Source organism: Etheostoma spectabile, chromosome 5 (assembly GCF_008692095.1).
Source record: "Etheostoma spectabile isolate EspeVRDwgs_2016 chromosome 5, UIUC_Espe_1.0, whole genome shotgun sequence".
Classification (NCBI taxonomy): Eukaryota; Metazoa; Chordata; class Actinopteri; order Perciformes; family Percidae; genus Etheostoma; species Etheostoma spectabile.
The window spans coordinates 16563313-16573710 of NC_045737.1; positions in this window are offsets into that span (position 1 = coordinate 16563313).

Below are 10398 nucleotides of genomic sequence, written 5' to 3' on the forward strand. Positions count from 1 at the left end.
GGGGGGGTGTTCTGCTGACCAAGAAGCAGTATAGCTGACAGACAGTTCAGGAGAGCTGCTAGTAAATGTATTGGACTTTTTTTCCAGCTTGGAGGCTGGCTGCTTTGGCCTCCTCCTCAAAATACTAGAAAAATGTCATGTATATTTCCGGCTCTCCTCCAGGATAAGAAACATTGTGACTAGGAGAAGCAGGCTGGGAAAAAACAAAACAAAGAACCTGTAGCCAAGATGCTAACATCCCAAGCAACAGGCAGGCTCGTGGGTGAGTAATTAAGATCAATTTTTAGAAAACAATCTAACGTCTTAATTTCATCGAGGTGGGGAAACAAAATGGCTCATCTGAGGTCTCTCCTTGAACCACTGCTGCTGTGTGGAGATCCTATCCGGGATAGGAGCACACTGATTAGGTTTGGAGTTACACAATTTTGCCACAGTCAGGTTGAACTGGGCAACCTTCTCCGAGAAGAGACGCCTCTCTGCTGGGTCCATATTTGTGGTCAGGTCATTCTGTCATAAGATTCAGAGAATGCGGACCCAAATGCAGAGACAGGTAGTGTTGAGCTTGAGGATTTTATTAACATAAAGTTCATACCAAACAAAAGGAGTCCTAAACACAGCAGGCAAAATCCCTCCAAAATGCAGAAAGCAAAAGACTGGTAAACAAAGACAACGGGGTAGAATCCACAAACACAAAACAAAAACTATGACCTGAAAACAGACAAAGAAAACACAGAGACTAAATACAGGAACTAACAAGGTAAAACTTGGCACAGATGACACAAGGGCTGGAAACAGGGGAAAGACATCAGACAATCACAAAGGCGGAAAAACCAAAAGACAAGGCAAGGCAAGACATCTTTATTTGTATAGCACATTTCAGCAAGAAATTAAACATTAAAGAGCAGTTAAAAACAGTTAAACATATAAAGCAGATAAAATAGCAGATTTTAGGCTGCTAGCATGGGACAGTGTATAAGCCGCAGCCCCACACAAGTTTTTGGAGCGCAATAACCATTTTGTGGAAACCCAAACTTTGTTGACCAATATGGTAGGCATTCTATACGGGCAGAACCATATTTCTTTACCATATCATCCACCACGGGCCCTTGCAGGATCATGTGACTTTGTACTCTGGTTACCCATAACCAAGAGTGGAAGTACTTCTCTTTACACTATAATATAGTTATCACTATAAGGCTTATATATATATATATATATAAGGCGTTCAGAAATACCCCCAGAATGGCCACAACCCTAATCTCACAAATTGTTAACAGAAACAACCCAAATTGTACCACGTCACTTAGTTCACTTCAATATTTGTTTTAGACAACAATAATGATAAAATTTCCCCTTTTCGTTGCTTAATTGTTTAGAAATGTTCATCAGACCCATCAAATCACTGTCTAATCAAGTCATTTAATTTTGATCTTACCCTTGCTGATATTCATACAGTCTCAACAAAAATCAACTTCAGTATAAGCAGTATAAGAAAGGCAACATCAAAAAGAAAGGTCTTCAGCGGCAGATCTGCAGTTTTCTGGGAGTTTGTTCCAGATATGTGGAGCATAAAAACTGAACGCTGCTTCCCCCTGTTTAGTTCTGAGTCTGGGGACAGGAGGCAGACCTGTCCCAGACAACCTGAGAGGTCTGGGTGGTTTATACTTTACTAGCAGATCAGAAATATGTTTTGAAAGATGAGTCTGGCATCAATATACCCCAAAAAGTCAAACCCTCCTGGAGTTGTTTGTGCACAAAAAGTGCATTTGGTTAGTTTATTTAGTGTGTTGCTGGCCACTTTCTATGCTTTGATGACCAGGCTCAGAAAACTCTCAAAAGAAAACAAACCACTTCCAAATGTAAAGAAAACCTTCACATAATTTAATTTGTTCTGTTTCAGCAAAACAAGGTTTCCCAGAATTTTCCAAAGCAAACAAATCCCAAGTAGATATTTAGGATCTGTAAATTTCAGCCAAATAGCAAAGACCTGTTGTTTAAAGGCCTTATTGAAGCTTTGGTACCATGGCTTTTGGTCCTTTGTACTACAATCGTCGTAGAGCTGATGTTCCTATAACATTAGTATATATCCACGACGTTCCACTTCCGGGATTGCTACGTTGCTGCTGGAAATTCTACCGGATTTCACTAATTTCGGCCAGATGTCCGTCACATTCCGCTTTCTTTGTGTTAGAATTTTAAACTTTGGTGGATTTATGAGGACTATGGTTAACTGCTCCTTAAATCTCTGCAGAGTAAATCCAGACAGCTAGCTAGACTCTCTATCCAGTCTGAGTTTTTTTGTTGCATGACTAAAACAACTTTTGAACGCACATTTGTTCCACCAAAAGAAGTTCCTTCCGAGGCTATTTTGCAGAGGCACCATGGTTCTGTCCGGCACTTAGCACTGCCCAAGATGATTGTGATTGGTTTAAAGAAATGCCAATAAACCAGAGCACACTCTTTCCCATCCCAGAATGCTGTGTGGACTAGCCAGACCCTACTTTGCTGCGCTGTGGAGGAAGGTCTTTGTTTTTCAATGTAAGTCAAATGTGCTGTCATTGTCAGCCCACAACAGAGATCTGTCCCAGGATGATTCCCACAAACCCAAGCACTGGGTTGGGGACATTGTTTCATGCCGGGAAATAAGGTACTGCTGGCAGCAATCATCTGGCTTCTGGCTCTTTTCCTGTGCTGTGATGTAAATGCAAAGATATTTCTGACTTGGAAGAAGGATGATGGTGATCTTGTTAGCCATGATCTCTTTATCTTTGTTGGCAGTAAAGGGTAAATCAGAAAAAGAAACCTTACTTATTTTGTTCTATTACATTATGAGGAAAAGTCAAGTCAGTGAAGAATGGATGTTTAGTAAGATCACAGTACATTTTCCAGAAGTGTGATAGGTCACATTTCTTCTTTTTTTTTGTATGTGATAAAGACATATGTTTGTTAAAGCAATTCCCCATTAGAACTTCAACTCCAAATACAATCTAATTAATTAAATCACAACCAATAAATGAGGTTTTTCATTATTTTCTACATTTTTTCAGCAGTAGCACCCTGTTTTTAAATACAGTTTACGGCACCAACCAATATATCAGTCCTTTTTATACGATTTCCCAAAAATGGAATGATCACTTATGCAAGGACCAGGCTCTGGTTTACAAGAACCGAGATGCTTGAGGTTTGGTTTTTGGTTTTGGAACTTTTGAGGCCTTTGATAGTTTTGCCCTTTTGAGGCTGGTGGACAAAGTGCAAGAAACGCAAATGGCTGGCGACCACTGCAGTTAAAAGACGGCTAGAGGTCTATTATTCTTCTTCTTCCACTCTGTTCAAACTGGACCAACAAAAACAAAAATGCAAAGTTATCACATCAATCCAGGCCGCCTCCAATCTTAAAGAATAATTCTAGTATCTTATGGGCTCATCTGTTCCAGTTCAAAAGGATAATATCTGTATTACAGTTTTCGGGCTTATTTTCAAAGGTTTGGCAATCATTCTTTTTCGTTAAAAAAGGAAAAAGTGTATGTTCATCAAGTTAACTGTTAGCGTCTTAGAGCAGGGTGACATTGCTAAAATTAAATCTGACAGGACAAGAAACACGAGTAGACATGTTTAGAACAAACCCCCACAAAAATACAAATAGTAAATTTACTGAGTATCCAGCTGAGTTGACAGACAGACTTTCTAGTTCAACTTTGATCTATTAACGTCCCTACAGTGTTTTTTTTAAAGATTATTTCTTGGGCATTTGAGACCTTTATTTAGGACAAATGAAGACATGAAAGGGGATATAGAGGAGGGAATGACATGCAGCAAAGGGCCGCAGGTCAGAGTCAAACCCGTGGCAGCTGTGTCGAGGAGTAAACCTTAACATATGGCCGCCCGTTCTACCAGGTGAGCTAACCAGGCACCTTTACCTACAGTACTATAGGTGTGTACATGGTGTAATGTGGGATTATTATAGACAGAGTTTCAGTTTTACCACCAGATTGAGTGGTTTAGTTTATAACTCTCGGCTTGTTTACTACCTGTTTGATTGTCGTACTGCTTGTGTTTCTTTCCCGTTAGTTTTTGTTGTAGCATGCACGTCACACCTCGAAAAGACGCACAAAATATGACAGCGAGACCCAAGTTGTAATAAACTGCAACAAACCTATTAACAGTCATTTGGTCCTAATAAATATCTCGGTGTGTACACAAACCACATCTCATTCTTTCTCTGCATGTTTTCTATTATATCTCCTTCTCTGTTTCTCTCTCTTTAAAAAGAGGATGAAAGCTGAGCAATGTGACAATAAACATTCCGGAGGGTGTCACCCACCCGGTGCCTAATTAGAGACCCCGGGAGGCCGAGCAAGATGGATGCTTGCTGTGTGTGTCAGCGAAGGGAGGCGGAGGAGAAGGGCTTGTTGTGGTGGTGCTGCTGCAGCGGCTGCTGCTTATATGTGCAGGTGGCTGGATGTAAACGTTAGCTTTCATCTTGACTTTGAACATGAGTAAGCTCAAGGGCCTGCACAGGTGTGTGGGGGCAAGGGGGGGATAGGAGTTGTTAATGTAGAGAAGATAGTGGTTGGGGAGTTATTACTGGTACTGATAGGGCCAGAGGCCGTCATTTGTCAAGGGAATCCCACCTCAACAAAGCTTTGCTGGGGTCAGAGAGTGACACCATAATGTGTGTCGTGTTGTGTGCGCAACCACTAATGACGTGGATCATATAGACACTGATGTGGCCGCGTGGGGGTTGTTGGCCGGGTCGTACAGACTTCAGACAACAACCAGATGCTTTGGTTGAGTAATCGCATTGACTCACTGTGTCCCCCATAGGAGTAGGCCTAGACACGCAAAGTTGTGCTTCTGTGTGTGTGTGCCTGTGTGTTTTGCTTTTAATTAATGTAATGAGCCAAGCGACAGCAGAGATTGTTTTGGCACTGAGGACAATGATCCCGACAAAGAAGCAGAGACTCAGTGATGATGTCAAAGAGGGAGACAAAATCAACATCCTTCATCCTGTTACGTTGTTGCCAAGAACTTGTAGAAAAAAGAATAACTGAGAACAGTCATTCCATCAGGGTGCAAGACACACATTTCCAATCCCCTAAATGTAGCAAGCGAGAACATACTAGTTTTAAAGAATTGGTTTACCCAATTTATCAAAGAGCATAATGTGCTCAAGTTTTAAGATATCTGTCTGTTTTCTGCTGCCTTAACCAACATTGCTGTGGAAAAAGTTCCTTTTGCACACTTTTGAGGAGCCATTTCCAAAATAATGTCCTGGTTTCTCTGGATAGTCCACATTGGAACTACAATTACTTCCTTGATTGATTTATTTATAAATGTCAAAAACTGGGGAAAAATAGAGCCTATCCTCTTCAAAACAACTTCGGAAGTCGTTTATACAATCAACAATTTCGACCCATATTTATGTTTTATTGTAAACATAACCAAGTAGTTGTGTTGCCTAAACCTGACCAAACTGTGAACGTTTCACAACATTAACGATGTGTTTAAAACCATGTTCCTTTAAAAACACTCCTTTGGATTGTGTTTCCTGCCACTGCTAGGGGCGCTTTTTTTTAGGAAATGCTCCTATGGGTCATAGAGGGTAGAATAAACAACATATATTGTCGTATGGTTTGAAGGACTTCTTGACAAATGCCAACCACAATATCCTTGAGCCTGAAATTAGTTTTTCACATTTGTCTTACCAACCAGTCAAAACCTCAAATATTATTATGATACTATCATCAAAAAGCAACATATCATGGCATTTGAGTATTCCAGTGTGTAACTCAAACAATCCCTTGATTATCACAATAGCAGATCACTTTCCCATGAACACTGCACACAGTGAGGTCTGTGAATTATCCTAAATAACCAGGAAACTGCTTCTGGAAAGAAACGCTTCCTTTGAGTTTTTAAATATCACTTTTGTATTAGTAGTGGCTGAAATGTCAAAGACTCAAAACATGGAATAAGAAACACCAAAACGCTCTGCATTGTTTGATAACCCTGAAGGAAAGTGAGGAAATATGTTTGTGTTGTTTTTTTGTAATCTGAGTGAATTTCCCTTCTACATTGTGGGCCTGAAATGAAACGGCATGTAATAAAAAATGTTTTACATGCAGAAAAAGAGCTTTAAGCACTGTACAATGCAACCAAAATGTCTCTCGGATGCCAAGGAGAGAAAGCAAAGCGTAGATGAAGACATAGTTTTGACCACAAATGAGAGAAATGTGGCATTAAAATTCAGGGACAGGCGCTCATGTTTACTCAAGAAAACAAGGATATGACATAGTCTTGGCTCCTGTATTTGTGAATTCAAAGCATTTGGGCCAACGTCTCATTCAACTATGCATAACTTCCCATTGGCAGGCTAGTCAGGGATGCCAGAGTACTTTCTAATACATCTCAGGGGATTATTCTTGGTGTGACCTCAAGCCTCCGTACACCTTTACATAACTCAGCAAGCTGGACACACCAGCAAGGCAAAGAGTTCAGCTCTGACTGCGGCCACCCGTGCTTAACATGTACACACGGTACTGTAAGGGGCTCTGGATACTCGTCATCCCATGTACGCAACCAAATGAAAAATAGTCAAACTGTCTAAAAGACCAAATGCAAGTGTGAATGTCATGTGTTTAAGTGGTGAGTTTTATCTGGAAAGAGCAAAGAGACAGAGCAGAATTACAGTATCTCCAGCAGACCACAAGGAATGTGGCCAGGCAGCATGCACAGACAAGCCCAACACACACACACACACACACACACACACACACACACACACACACACACACACACACACACACACACACACACACACACACACACACACACACACACAACCACACAGAAAGAGAGGAAGACAAAGAAGACCAAGGAAGCCTTGCTTAACTCTACAGCATCACAGACTGATACCAGGGAAGATGGGAGATAATGACAGAACTCCAATCCAGGTTAATTTTCTTATGGACATTGTAGTTAATACTCAGTCTGAGGGCACCAAGATGCTTTTGTCTGAGCACATACTCTTCACATACTACATAATGACAGCAATACAGTATATAGAATGCTGTAATGGAAGAAGTATTCAGGTCATTTGCTCAAGTAGCATTACCTCAATGTGAAAATACTCAATTGCAAGTAGTTTTGCATTCAAAATCTGCCTGAAAATACACACATTGACTTTAATGGAAACCTATTGACTCCGCTGCTGTTCCGGAATGGATCCGCAGCTGTTTCGCAGTTGGTGGAAATCAGGAGTAATGAATAATATGCCATACGTATTAATGCCTGGTTAATGTTCCACTATGTGGAGTTTTATATGATGTAATGTGTGATCACGTTTTGCAATCTAACATGCCAAAAATAAGTAAAATAGTTTAAGTTTGCTCTTAAGTTGTTGTTTTAAATTCCTGTAATTGATTAGTCCAACTGGCTATGGTGGCTAGGCTGACAATAGCCATGTTAGCTACAAAATAAGAATAGCTATAATATTTGGGTAGGGGAAATTATGTTTGAAATGACTTCACTGTTTTTCACTTTCAAGTGGCACCTGCTGTTGTACCATTAGCCACATTTCAATCTCAATGTCCTTCCATGATAGTAAACTGAATCTGTTTGGGTTTTGGATTGTTGGTCAGACAAAACACAACCTATGAAAAAAATATTGCTGTCGGCTCCGGGAACTTAATTGAAACAACATAATTGGTAAATTAATTAATTGATAATAAAAACAATTGACTGCAGCTCTCAGTTATCAGCCAAATGTACTTTAAGTATCAAAAGTGAAAGTATGGCTCCTGTCTGTGTTATGTTATGAACATATTATTAAATTATTAGTATTTCAATATACTGATGCACAATATGTCAGAAATATTAATCTTGTAGCTAATTTATGTCATTTTAACTACTTTATATACTGACAGGTTGTTTAATGTATATAAATGTATCATATTTTCTAAATGCAGGCTATAATGTGTTTCATATCTTAAATCTTATGTTGCAAAGTATTTCCCTCTGGAATGTAGAGAAGAGGCAGAATAAGGTAGCAGAAAAAATTTCCAAATTGACCTATTTATCAAATAATCTCACTATTCAAAACTCCAATAGGTAATAGTTTGTGAACCCCTTCAAAAATGACCTTTAAAAAAGCTAATGCAACTTTGATTTTTTTCATCATTGAGTTGATAAGATAAGATAAGATAATATAAGATAAGATAAGATAAGATAAGCCTTTATTGCCTCCTGCCTTGAATTTTCTCTTGGGCATTCGAGAGAAACAAATGGCGACAAATGCGCATACACACACAATAAACATACAGTTAACCTACACAAAACCTAATCATACATTATCTCATCCAATGCTTCAATGAACATTTAATAACTAAACACAATACCCCCCCCCCACCTTTCCACACGTTCACAGAAGAACAGAAGAGAACCCACAGCACATCCTCCCCCTTGTATTGCTCTTCATGTTGATAATGATTGCACATCTCCCGTTAACTCATGCTGTAGTCTATAACTAATGCCCAATTGCACACTACCATATTAAATCTACATTATATATGTGTGTATAGACAAAGAAAATTGAAATTGTAGTTAGTGCTTAGTTGTGCCTTGTTCTGTACAAAACACATGGAAAATAAGGATTACTGACACTCATCTCTTTACATGCTGATGTGAATCAACTGTCATTCAAATGTGGTTTTAGAGTAGTTCAGATGAAGCAAGATGGCAAAGAAAGGTTGAAATAGGTGGAAGAGGACACTCGGGTTAAAGTAGAGAACCTGACTAAATATCTCAAAGTCACTGAGATCGCGATTTTATGTCTCAGCATTGAGAAAAATATAGGGCACCATAGAAGAAAGCACGGTTCTCCCTTAAAATACATTTATGATATTGTACACCACACATTGGTAACCCGAATGTTTTATTATGTTCCTGGAACAATGTTCTGAGAAAACTTGAAACAAAAGACTATATTTTGTTAGACTTGGGAGTAATAAATCAAAACAAACTAATAACCTTAACATCATGCTTAAAGTGAAGCATGGAGTAAGGATCACTGTGATCTGTAGTCTTTTTGCTGCCCTTGGGCCTGAACAGATATTACTCATTAAGAACACAATGCATGCAAACACATTTCTTAGTTAAAGTAGTTAGTTAGTAGTTTGTTAAAGTTTCAGGGTATAGCTGTCAATCATTAGATGCTTAATAGAAGTTGGGAGCTGTAATCAATCAATCAACATGTATTTTTGTAGCACTTTACAACAACGAGTAGGTATCCAAAGTGACCAAGGATAAAAACATAACATACAGTAAATTCAGAAACAAATTAAACAACATACAGTAAAATCAGAAAAGGATATGTAAAAGCAGGAGGAAGAAAGGAAAATATCACAATGTTACTATGTATTATACTAAAAGGTAAGGTTAGATTTATAAAGTGCTACGTCTGTAATTGTGCGAATGTCAGGGGGGGTTAACCTGTTCCAAAGTCTCGAGGCAACAATTGTGGGATCCCCCCACAGTTTGTACCTACTGTGTAACACAAAAATCCCCGGCCAAAACACAAAACATGAACTACACAACGTCTCAGACATCAGACAAGTAATGCTTCAGAATGGTTAAGATTAACCCTGGCCACAAAGCAATTGAGATTATGTGACATAAACTGAAGAGAGCAATTCATGATCAAAAAATCTACTGAAATATTAACATAATGTAACAGTTTTGTATGGGAAAATGGCCAGAAATTTGTCCTGGAATGTATAGATATCCCTTTATTTTTCCAACCTGACTCTGACTTGTTCATGCAGGCAGGTGTAACTTGTCCATTAGTGGGATGTTGAAGAATATCAGACAATATTGTCTGACTAAATTGTGCAAAAATACAGAGAAATCCAAGGGGTTCACTTACTTTCTATTTACACTAGTTATTTTCCACCATTGACAGGATATGTAATGCATATAATGTCAGATAGTTGATTCAGACTGAAAAACAGCTGTCATGCAGTTTCAAAAAGGTTTTTACCAGGCAGTATCTCCAGGCCACACAGTTACATTTCTCAAAAAGGCACATGTCATACGAGAATACTTTCCCAGTGCAGCCCATCTCAACCCTGTCGGTTTTGGCAAAATAAATGTTGGGCCTTTTTTCTTCAAGAGTGGTGAGCTCATACTTTTCTATTTTTAGGCTAACTGGCTGTGTTTGGATGGACGCTTCACAGTGCCGCATGATGCTTACAGTGAAACACACGAGGGTGCTGTTTCACACTTAATTCTTTATATTATTATTATTGTTTTTTATGTTTCACACTTAAAATGCCCATCTGAAATGGCAAAGAGGTGAGAAACACACACACACACACACACACACACACACACACACACACA